The following is an 11,998-nucleotide window of genomic DNA, read 5'->3' on the forward strand; positions in this document are numbered from 1 at the left end:
CAAGAGGTCAACAGATAAAAGGAAGAGGAAAAGGATGAAAAGAGAACAGCAAACACGAGCGAGGTCAGAGATCGGCGCTGCTCCGATAAAACAAGCTGGTGACCATGTAATAACCCCAGCATGACACGATGAATCAACGAGCCTCCCTCCGGCCAATCTGGCAGCTTCAGCTCAAAACACGATGCGCAATCAAAGAAGCGCTTCATGTTTAGACTGAAATTGCTCGCTAAACCAAGCTAGAGGGACAATCTACTGCACACCAAAGAGTGCGAGTGAATTAGCGGGACAAGTGACACTAAAGGAGGACGATAAGGAGGTAATAATACAAACTCAGATTCTATTTTCTATAACTGAATAAACAAGCTGTTCTCAGAGGAAAATAGCAGTTCGAAGGTGGCAGGGTCCGCCAAATATAAACAAAGTTAAACAGTATGAAACTGTGTTGTCCTTTAAAGGTCAGTTTGTTTAATCAGTTTATTCAGTCATGAAAACAAAGAGAGATTGTTTATTTAGTTTGTTGAGGCATAAACAAATAGGTCAACTACAATGTCTTCCCCAAAAATACATAGCGCACCTTTAAATTGTATTATAGTTATTTTAGCTTGATACAATCTGAGATCGCTGTCACATGCCGCTGCTGCAGCTTCCTCTTTAAAGTGCTTATGAATTAAAAATGAGAGAAACCTGTTTTTCCATACTGTCTGGACATGCAGGGCTGAAGGGGGAAATTGAAAAGGAAACAAGCGGATGAGCACCAAAAGGTGCAAAACAGAGCAGGCTATATCTTTCTATAAATACGAGAAACCTCTGTCTGTCTGTCTGTGTGTGTGTGTGTGTCAAATATCTCTGCGGATCAGGATCAGACTGACCTGAGACTTTCAACATGGCTGCTGCGTGGTTCAAGGGTGTGCGACTTCGCATTTGTTTGGACTGCAATGATACCGTTAATAAATTATTACATAAATGCTTTACAAATTCCACAAGCATTGTCCACCGGAGCCACCACAGTCACGTGCGCACTAGAGCCAATCACTGCAGAGCCCACCGCGACCCCCCACCCTAACCCCCAATTTCCACTGGATACGTCTCCGCTGCGTTGCGTCTCCGCCACGCCAGCGGAGCAAATACGTTTCACTTTAGTCAATGTGTCAATCTCCACCAGGTCCGCTGCGCTGCGTATCCGCTCCGTCCCAGCTCCGGCAGTCCGGAGCTCTCCGGAACAGATACGCAGGACTTCTATATCTGGCGGATGCCGGAGTGCGACGCAGCAATTCAGCTGAATTTAGCACCGAGCAGACAGGAAGTCAAGCGCTAAAATAACAAACAGCATCCGGTTACCTTTCAAAATAAAACACTCGGTGTTGACACCAGTACATAAATTTCAAAAAAAGAGACAAACACAAGCTTTTCTGCTAATCCCTCGGTCGGGAACACTTCGTGTTATTGTTCTTAATAACACAGACCTGTAACTGCGGTCGTGAGTGATCATGTGATTATCGCGGGAACTCCTCTGCCTCGTGAGCCAGCTGTCTACCGTACTGCGCCGCAGCGGACTCAAACCGCAACCGGTGGAGATTGCCGGACGGCGGACGGCGGAGCAAAACCGGATCGGAGCTGCAACGCAGCGGACACGTATCCAGTGGAAATTGGGGGTAAGAAACAAGCAGATTTATACCTGCAGCGGTGGGAGCTGGACCGGGATTTTGCCGGCGGTTCGGTCCCGTTCTGTGCATCTAAACTGACTGTTGTGGATTAATGAGACTAAAAGAGTCCGGATCGAGTCTGTTTGGGTCTGAGGAGATCCAGAGATGCGCGGACAACAAAGTGGAATCAGATCTGTGGATGTTCGTGTGTAGCTGCTAGCCGCTGGCTACACGGCCCATCTCCCGAGGCGACGGACCGGAAGCATCTGCACATCCAAAACCAGACCTAGGGTAAATAATGTCCGCCACGCTTTTTCGCGAACATCGCCGTCACGTTTGCTTTGTGTCTGGTGCAGGAAGAAACGGTAAAAACGGGCTTTTGTCACGAAAGTGTCCAAGCAGCAAGTTTGGTTGTTGAGGAGCAGGAAGTCGTGGGAGGGACGTAGGCGGATGATTGACATGCAACGACGGTCGGTGTACAGACAGCGATATTGAGAGTTGAGAGATTTGTGACATTTAGCGTGTTTGGAGTGTATAGTTAGTGTGTTATGTAGTGTGTTTAGTGAGTAGTGGAGTCGTTTTTTTGTTTAATGAGGAGAAGCGGAATGTGGAGCAGGCAGTGCAGCCCTTCATTCAGCTGAAAGGAGCTCAGGCAGACCTCAGCATTGCCTGCATTTGTAAATGTTTTAAATGTATGCACACATTTAGATAAACAACAATTTATATTTGCATTAAAAGTAAAAAAAAAAAAAAAAAAAGATTGTTAAACATATTTGTGGTTAAAAAAATCTAACTTTTTGTACTTGGATTTCATGTTTTTTTTGTGATTTTAGGTCCATTGTGTTAATACAGTATGTCAAAATAAAAAAAATAACTGTACAGTATAGGAATACACTTTTCTTACGGGCACTGCACTAGTGAAATTAATTTACATCCTCATTATAGTCCAATTACACCCATTGGTTGCTTTTTCAAATGGCATAAAAAATGAAGTTGTGCCTCTGGCGGATGAAAAAAAACCTGTTGTGACAGAGAGCTGCAGCTTTTTCCCTTTTAATGTAATTTTCTCCCCCTATTATTCCTTAGCTATGTTCTTTCTCTGCTTGTGATATGTTAAGCATGCACACTGCACACACACACACACACACACACACACAGAGGCCATCCCAGAGTGGAGAACACAGTGTACCAGAGGAGTGATTTATTACACAGAGCTGACGATTCCCAGGACAATTACAGCCAGCCTGAGCAACAGGCTGAAAATGGCTCCTCGGAGTGTGTATGCACAAACACAAGACGAACACGGTGCATATGTGCATGAGGGATTCAAGTGCAGATCCAAGCTGTGCATGACCGATAACTTCGGTGGTGGAGAACAAGGCCCACCGTCCCCAAGTTCAGTCATTATTTTAAGGTTGCACATGCACAGAGAAACATCCTGTTAAGTGTTTGTACTTCAGGTGCTTACAGGGTTTTCCTGAGGCAGCACAGTAACTGCGTTGGAGACTAAACATTTGTTAAGCTCCAAAAGCAAAGAATGAAGCTCTGGAACGCAACAATAGGCTAAAAAGGTGTGTTTAGTGATGATGGGGTTATGGTGGTGGTTCACTTGATCAGGGGCAAATGTTAAACTGAAGTGAGGACTAAAAGTTAACACTTTAACCTAAGTGTTGGAAAAATGCAGAGTCACTGTGTCAATCATGACCTACTGACACTTTGCAAAACAGCCGAGTATCAACTTACCCTCACACGTACAGTGATTTGACTTCAGACAACGGAGAGCGTCCTCTCTGGGGGATGGGAAACACCCTCATTTGTTTTTCCCGTGCAACCTAACTTGCTGTGGGTTTGCCCTGAACTGTAATGGTCTTTCTCGGTAAATGTGACTGATATCTCTGACTGCTGAAGCGTGATTAAAAACAGAGGATGGAGAATGGATCACATCTAAGAATGCCTGCCAGTAACAACATACTGTTTCTCAGAGGGCCGTGTAAGGAATGACTTGGCCAACACGAAAAGAATGAGAAGCCCTGTGAATCATTCCAAGAATGCAGTTTTTAAAAAATCCAAAATCGATTGCAAGAACTGCCTTCCAGTAGTTTATTGTGACATTTGTTCAGTTTTAGTATCATGGGAATAAGTGGTAATATAAGCTAAACACTCCTCCCGCAGCATGACACAGCAAAATGCTTACTTGAAACCACCACACAAAGACTTAAGCCGGATTGCACATGACGCTGTATGTAAATGCAGGGCTAATACCACAGTTGACTATAGCATAGTTGTTTTCTATACAGGCTGGATAAGCTTACATATGTGCTTGCTGTGTAACGAGGATGAGAGCAGCTTTGCAACAGATTCTGGCAAGCTTCGCATCGGGCATCAACAATATCCACTTTACGAGCAGCGGCACCCAGCCCTCGTCTTTTCTGGTATCGCAGTAATCTGAAATATTTTCCCTTGCAAGCCACAAACTTGGCAGAACAGCTAATGTTAGCTTTATTATGGTAACCTGACGGCACACCCAAGAGTGATTAGTTGAATAACAGCATAATGATCACACATATCCAGCCTGTCCCTTGTCAAATCTCCTCTCCATAACTGTTAATACTTCAAATGATTTCATCTGGCGGTAGGTTCTATAGAAGCTAATAGTAATACAAGGACAAATCCTAAAAACGCTTTGCTTGTTCCTTGGAAAGAACATGTTACCATTTACTGCCTATCTAACATTATGTAGTACGGTTGTCAGAAGCAGTGGTGCACTCAAGATGTTTAAGGGGCAAGAGCGGAAAAAAATTAAAGGGCACCAGCCTGCAAAAAGGGCACTGAAAGGGCAACTTCATCATGCTGTGTCTTCCATGAGAGCATCTAAGAGGGCACTTCTGCAGCATTTTTTTCAAACATGGTCAAAAGTATTGATGCTTCCGATGTAGTCGGAATATTGCGTTCAGATGTAAGCGCAGCTTTTTTAGGCTCCAAAAACAATTCAAAATGTCTTCTCTTGCGTGTTAAGGTAAATTCTGTATTATCTAAGAAAAAATCTCAATCAAGTCCCAAATCTATAAACATACTTCCTGTGTTCTTGCCTGATGTGCAGCTCATTTACAGTTAAATACAGATCAGATTTCTCCTTCACTTCTGATCACACTGGAAATGACGCAGCATCATTTGCATTCATGCTTCCAGGCACAATCCAGGATCCATGTTTGTTTTAATCCTGCTCAGAGATTTTAGAATCTCTATTCATGGCCACATTCAAGGTTTTAAATTATGCGTCTTGCGAGTCAAAACTGAGTTATTATTAAAATTTGATATTCCTGCAATCCCTTCATTATGTGCACATGTTTGGATACTATCACTGTCCCAATTTCGGCTGGTCTGCACTCGATCATACGTGCCAACATACACCCAACCCCCATAATCCTTTAGCCAAGGCCATGACAAATTGCTTTCAAGTCAAGAGTGGATCAATATATTTGCCAGTGCTTTCCTCCTACAGCCTTGAATGGGATTAGCGAGAAGAAAGGGAGTGAATTTCAAGAGGCATATACATACACGCAAACACACACGCACACAAGCAAACATTGCTGAGGAGTAATTTCCAGCGGAGAGGCACGCTAACACTCGCACTCTGTCAGAGCACGTTCATCATTCGTACCGCTTGCTTCTCAAAAGAAACGAGGGGACGAGCTGGAAGTGACTGGAACCGATCACTGGAGTGTGTGAGTGGGCGTGTGTGTGTGCGGGAGAAATAAGGTGAATGCATGAAGTATGTGCGCAGGCAAATGTATGCACGCATGGGGAGATGGGGGAGAAGAAAAAAAAGTCCACGCCCTGTTTCATGGAACCGGCTTGGCTCTCTCGCGACGCACACGCTCACGCCATGTGAATTATGAAATGCCACTTGACACCGCTGACAGAAAAATGAGCGAGTGCACGCGCGCCGCGCATCTGTATTGTATAATTTGCATTTATGCCCACGGCTGATGTTTATCTGCATGCGAATTAATGATTCAAAGTGGAACCAGTGGAGGTGGGAGAACAACTTCCAGTGGTGGAAAACAGGAACGTGCACGAGGTGTTCTTTAAAACGTAAAGCTGAAGCTCTGTAGCAGCCCAATGTGTTCCTCATAAAAGCTTTTGTCTGGTCCAGCTGTTCCCCTTGTAGGAAACATCCAGTAATGCCCCAACGTTTTCTTCTAATTTTGGGGGCGGAAGCTGGAGGATTGGGGGTGAAGGAGAGGGATGCAGAGAAAAACAGCAGTAAGGGTGGGGCCCTGAAACACAGCACAAACAAGTGACTCACACACACACACACACACACACACACACACACACACGCACGCACATACCATTGTACCTCAACAAGGCATTTTTCGACCCAAAAATACACATTCAAAGACGACAACCTGACAACAATTACGTCCCGGTCATTATCCACACACGTGTGAAACTTTGCAGCACTCTTTGATCCACTGAGCACGGCTTGTTAACACATTGATTTTTCTTCATGTGCAGGATGCTGTTTGCTCAAGGAAGATGTGATGTCAACGGGCAGGAAGTCAGCAGGTGGGAACAAGGAAGAGGAAATGGCCCTTCCAGTAAAGTCCTGCAGAGCGACACAGAGCATCTGTAGCCAGGAATGCATGAGAACAGTATGGCGTATATGTGTGTGTGTGTGTGTGTACGTGTGTGTGCGTGTGTGTGTGTGTAGGAAGGGGTTGTATCTGCCTCTGTGATGTCACGAAGTGAGTCGCAGACAACCTGATCCCGGTGTTCCCACCACACTCAGATGAGACAATGACGCAGCATGACTCTGAAACTGCAGATGTGTGTGTGTGTGTGTGTGTGTTAGAGAGAGAGAGATGCAAGCTCCCTGTGAAGGACAGGGAAAGTGTCAAATTTTCTACACACACACACGAACGCACGCACATATCAAATCATCAAATCCTTCTTTGGAAAATATAACTGAGAAGGAGGGAGGGAGAAAGCTCCTGAGACCAAGAAACAGAGGGGTGGAAGCCGGGGTGTGAACGCCGGGGAAAGAGGCCCAACATAAAGAAAAGATTTGTGCGCTTCCTCCGGCTGTCATCTCCCTTCCTACCACTGCGAAGAAGTGTGTCAAAGAGTACATTGTTTCCCTCTATGTATCTGTCTGTGTCCATCCCTTGCTCTGGCAAACTGCCCCTGTAGTCTCCACAAATGTGTCCTCTCTCTCTCTCTCTCTCTCTCTCTCTCTCTCTCTCTCTCTCTCTCTCTCTCTCTCTCTCTCTCTCTCTCTTTCTGTATATATATATATCCTTTGTCACCCTCCCCCTCTAACTAGCAGTTTAGTTAGGGTGCTGAGAGACAGGAAATGCCTGTAGGGTAAATGAATAAGAAGTGGCAGCTGCCCATGCATGGTACGAATCCACAGAATCTCCTTCAGCATCAACATCCCTTCAGAGAAGGTAAAAAACACAAACGGCTGAAACCATCTTCTTACTGTCCGGTGTCAATTTCATCACAATTCACATTTTAAAAAAGCTGTTTGACTTCAAGCCAAACAGTTGAGTTGAATGTTGTTACACCACTGTGCTTCACATTACAAGGAGCACAATCTTCCATATAGCAAAAGAAAGAAGATCAACAGTTGAAGGGAGGACTGGACCGAGCGCGATCAAGCAAGAAGACATAAGAAATAAGAAATGTTTTTATGCGTGGTTTCTGATGAACTTGTCTTCTTTTAGCTCCTTTTTTGGTCTCCACCTCCTCTTGAGGGAGGCATAGAGTACATACAGATGCTCCCCTCATGCTATACATGAAGGTCCTTGTCTTATGCTTTAGTTATTAGGGAATAAAAGCTCTTCTAAATCCTTACAAGATGTTAATTAACATTAAGAAGAGAGATTAAATTAAGATAGTTTATGACATTTATACACATTTAAACTTTAACAGTTTATAGACGCTCAAGAACATTGGTGAAGCCTTATGAGTTAAAGTGACTCGTGTTTTATGTCATTTACCTTTATAAAAGCTTTTTCGTTGCTTTATTACGTATTAACAGTTACTTATGCTTTCTTTAAGGAGAAAAAAATGCCTATCACGGTTAATACATTATTCATTATGAACTCATTAACATTTTAACTTTTTTATCGGCTTTTGCCTTTAGTTGAGCTACAGAGGAACTCAACTAGACCAAAAATGGAAAATAGTATGGATTTTCTGATGATGTGAGGTGGTGTTTCAGGAGAGAATATGTTGCAGGGATTCACAGCTATTGTCCTACTACAACCGCTAACTCTAACTTTTTTAGGTTCAAACTTGTGACGACAGGAAGGGTGAAAGAGGAGCAACAGGCCAAATGAAGTTACTCTAAATTCATTTATACTCCTATCAGTTAAAACCCGTCTTTGCAATGAATGTCTTTGCTCCCGACAGTTTTAATTTAGAAATCTACCTGGCCAACCATGTTAAGCTGATTTGACCTTTGACCTCTGCTTTCACATCTGTGTGGAGCTGCAGCCCAGCATCCATAAAGGGTTACCATGATGATGTGGGCAGGTCCCCTAACAACGTAGAGATCGTAATTTGGTTTATTTGTTCATGGTTTTATGAGCTAACTTACTAATTAGATCGAAACAGGATGACAGAGTGGTTGCCGACTGCGCCCTGCAGAGGATGAGATTTGATGAGAGTTTGGTCGGTCAATGAAAAGCTGTGGCGAGTGGAGGTCAACTGCCATCACATTTCACTGACCGGGGTGTGTATTTGTGTGAGTGTGTGTGTGTAGAGGGCATGGCCGGGGTATGTTAGACTAAAAAAAAAAATAAAAAAAAAAATGTTTGTATAAGTGTGTGTATCTGTGAGTGAGTGTGTTTCCTGCCGTTCTGGCCCCAGCTGTACCCAGATGGCCTGAGAGCACAGTGTGCTAAGCTAACAGAGACGAGACAGAGACATTCACCCGGAGTTAGTGAGCTGGAAGAACACTGTGGCCTGACACCCAACAATACTGATCCACAGGAGTCACATCCTATTAAATGTCCTCTGTTACATTGCACAGGTGCATGAGTGTTTATTGAATACATTAAATACGACATAACATTAGTATGCAGCAATTATTGAATATCAAATACGACCAAGGTCACTACATGACTAGATTGTGGTAATTACTGACCCATTTAATCGAGTAAAACCAACTGGCTGGAGTCTAAATACTCCTTATTTTGTCTTCATCATGACACTTGTAGGCTGTATTGAGCTACATGTCAGGTTTTCATCCTCCCTGTGTTTTCACATCAACCTAATAAAATATTAGAGTAAAGGAGTATGAGTCTTCCCTGTCTATACTACTTTGTCTCCTTTTAGTTAGTTCCATTAGCCCTTTTCCTTCTCCACCCTCATCTCTCATGCGCTTCGTTAAGCTCTCCTCTTCTGCCTTCCGAGCTTTCATTTTCCTCCGTCGCGATCTAGTTCGTCCTTTAATACCATCGCCCTCAATCTAACTCCATCTTTTCCCTTCCTCCCTTCCTTATCCTGTGCCGCTCTTTCTGTGTCTTTAGGTTGGTCAGTTCAGCAAGGCCGAGTTACATTCCTGGGATGCCTGCTACATATGGTCCACATTCCATCCGGTCTGCTGAGAGGCCCACCGCTCCTCACCGCTGGCCCTGCAGAGACCAGCCCAACGCTGAGCGTGCTACGGCATTGCTCCAGTCTAAAATAATCTCAACGCAGCTTTAGTTCAGTTCAGCCTGCGCATGCAGCCTCACAAATCAAAACGCAGAACTAAAAGGTACAACCTGAGCCCACAGCGAGGTTTCATTTGGCTTGCTTCTCCTCCAATGCGGGCTTCTTTTTCTGTATATCTGTTCCCTCAGGCTACTAGCTCTATCTGTGCATGGGTGTGCAAATTCTACAATGCACAATAGACCCTGTTCTTTAACCAGATCACCTACAGACACACACCAGGGTCGTCATCTCATTGCTCAAATACTTTTTGTCCATCTGGAAAACTTACAACATGCAGGTGCAGGTGAACTCACCATGCCTGTATTTAGCAGATAAAACCAGTCATTTGTTGTTAGTTTTGCATTTTTGCTGCCAGAGAGAACTTTTTCCAGTGGGCAGGAGCACATAATGCAACATGTGTTGTGCATATGAGTACCGGGCTGGTCTGGTAAACCACACGCAGGCCTGCAGAGGAGTAGCCGCCATCTCTCTCCATATGAGGCGGATACAATATAGTGTGTGAGCACTGCATCACTGACTACTATATCTCAGACTGCGCCACGCTGCACACGCCTACGCATCCCTGCCCTGTGCATGTGTGCACATGCAAACCCAGAGACCTCTACATCACATCATACACACACCTATGACAGCACCTGCCAAATGGCTTTGGTCGACTTTACCAGACGCACTCCCACTTTCTAAACTCATTGACCTCTTGCCACTGTGTATGGATAATAGAAATGGCCTTTTAAATGTGCAGGTTTCATCTGAAAGCTTGTAAAAGAAAATTTTAAAATTAGCCAAAGCTAGTCAAAGTTAGCTTTCCAAGGCTGCCTGGGTGTGGCCATAAAAATGTGCAACCTCACTGCAGCTACCGCATTTCCACCGCAGATCCTCCCCTATTTGATTGGCCATCAATAACAGTCAATGTTCGGCCTCGCTCGGTTACACCAACTCACTTGATGGGTTCATAAGACTGAGTTAGCGGAGGATGAGTGAGTCATCAAGTAACACATTTTTATTCTATGGTTTCCGATCAATGTCAGCAACCCTTATGGGTCAAAACGCTTCCAGATCTCTCTGTGGTTATTTTGGAAAGTTCAGTCAAAGGGCCTGTTAGTCAGGCTCAGCCACCCCCAATTTGCAGACCCACAAATATACACACATTTGCATGAAATATGGCACACACACACAAAGATAAATGCATTCATATGCACTCAAAATAATTACTTTCAGGATGACTTGACATTTGACTCTAGATTACAGGGCACAAGCACACAAAATTGCCTGGCACGAGCTTCAGATTCCAGTCTTTCTCCTCTCATATGTGCCCTTTCTCTGTGTGTGTCTATGTATGGGGAGTGGCGCAATGGACGTCACTGCTGGACGGCTGTATTAATCACATCTAGCAACGCGGAGATAACGACTGTGCCGGCTGAACACTAGTACGCACACACACACACACACACATCCACACACACACATGCACATAGGTCAATCCAATGTGGTTAAACAATCGGAGCCCAGACAAAGCAAACACTCAAACAAGATGGCAAAGGGGAGAAGGAGAGACAGAGGGCGGAAAAGAGGACATAAGGGAGGAACTTCTGGAACACTGTACCTCAATGGTGAATAAAGATCGAAAAGCAATTCAAGTGAGAATTAATAAAGTCATTAATTTCCCCACAAATCAGCACCGATCACAAGAATGCAACTACCAAGGCTGCAGATTTAATAATAATGCAACATTGATGTAGACATTTCTAACTCGGACAGGATTTAATGCACAACTTCCCTGTGACCCTTTTGACAATAGCAACAACATCATATCCTCTCCGCATACCAGTCTGTTAACACTCACAGTGCGTCATTGTGACCAAAGTCAATGAGGCCTTGTAAATACATTATCGCTCTCCAATATGTGAAAAAAGTCCCGATACAGCACTTCCTGTACAGAAGGTGGTCAGGCCACCATTACCACTGTGGTTAATTCTCTTTAAAACAACTCAGGGCCCGGTCATTCAAATGGCAGCATCCTGATAATCCAGATGTGTCCAGTGGCCCGCGCTCTGACCAGCTTGCAGCATCATGTATAATTCACCATTCATACACAAAGTGGAGGTAATTACTGCAGGCTGGGCACTCTTGAGGAATAAGGGGCAGCCCTGTGCAACTAACAAGCATTTTTAGAGCATCTCCAGCCTGGAAAGTGCATTTACTGTGAGACATTGTGCAGACATGGGCATTATTACTTATTGTCAGCATCGAGTAGGCCTCGGAAAATGAGCAGCAATGGGAAACTCTTATGAATCCCTCAGAAGTGCAGTCTCGGGGGAAATAAAGGCAAGTCATTGGCCCGCAGAAATGTCCGTGATTTGCACAAGGTCAAGTCATCCATTAGGGGCTTTTAATGCCTTGCAGAGATCAGAGACGACAAGGTCTGGGCTGGCGTTTGGCTGACACGGAGCCAAAGCAAGCCAGCGTTTGCTAAACAGAATGCAAAAAACGGGGAGAGGAGCCAGTCCTCGCTGAATTAAAACCAGGCTCAATGCTGTTTTCTACCAAAGAATCTTGGCTTTGGAACCTGAACTCTGATAGGCTTTTTTTTTTTTTTTGTATTTTAACCCTGCTGCCTTGCTTAA

Source organism: Sparus aurata, chromosome 2, assembly GCF_900880675.1.
Source record: "Sparus aurata chromosome 2, fSpaAur1.1, whole genome shotgun sequence".
In the NCBI taxonomy this organism is placed as follows: domain Eukaryota; kingdom Metazoa; phylum Chordata; class Actinopteri; order Spariformes; family Sparidae; genus Sparus; species Sparus aurata.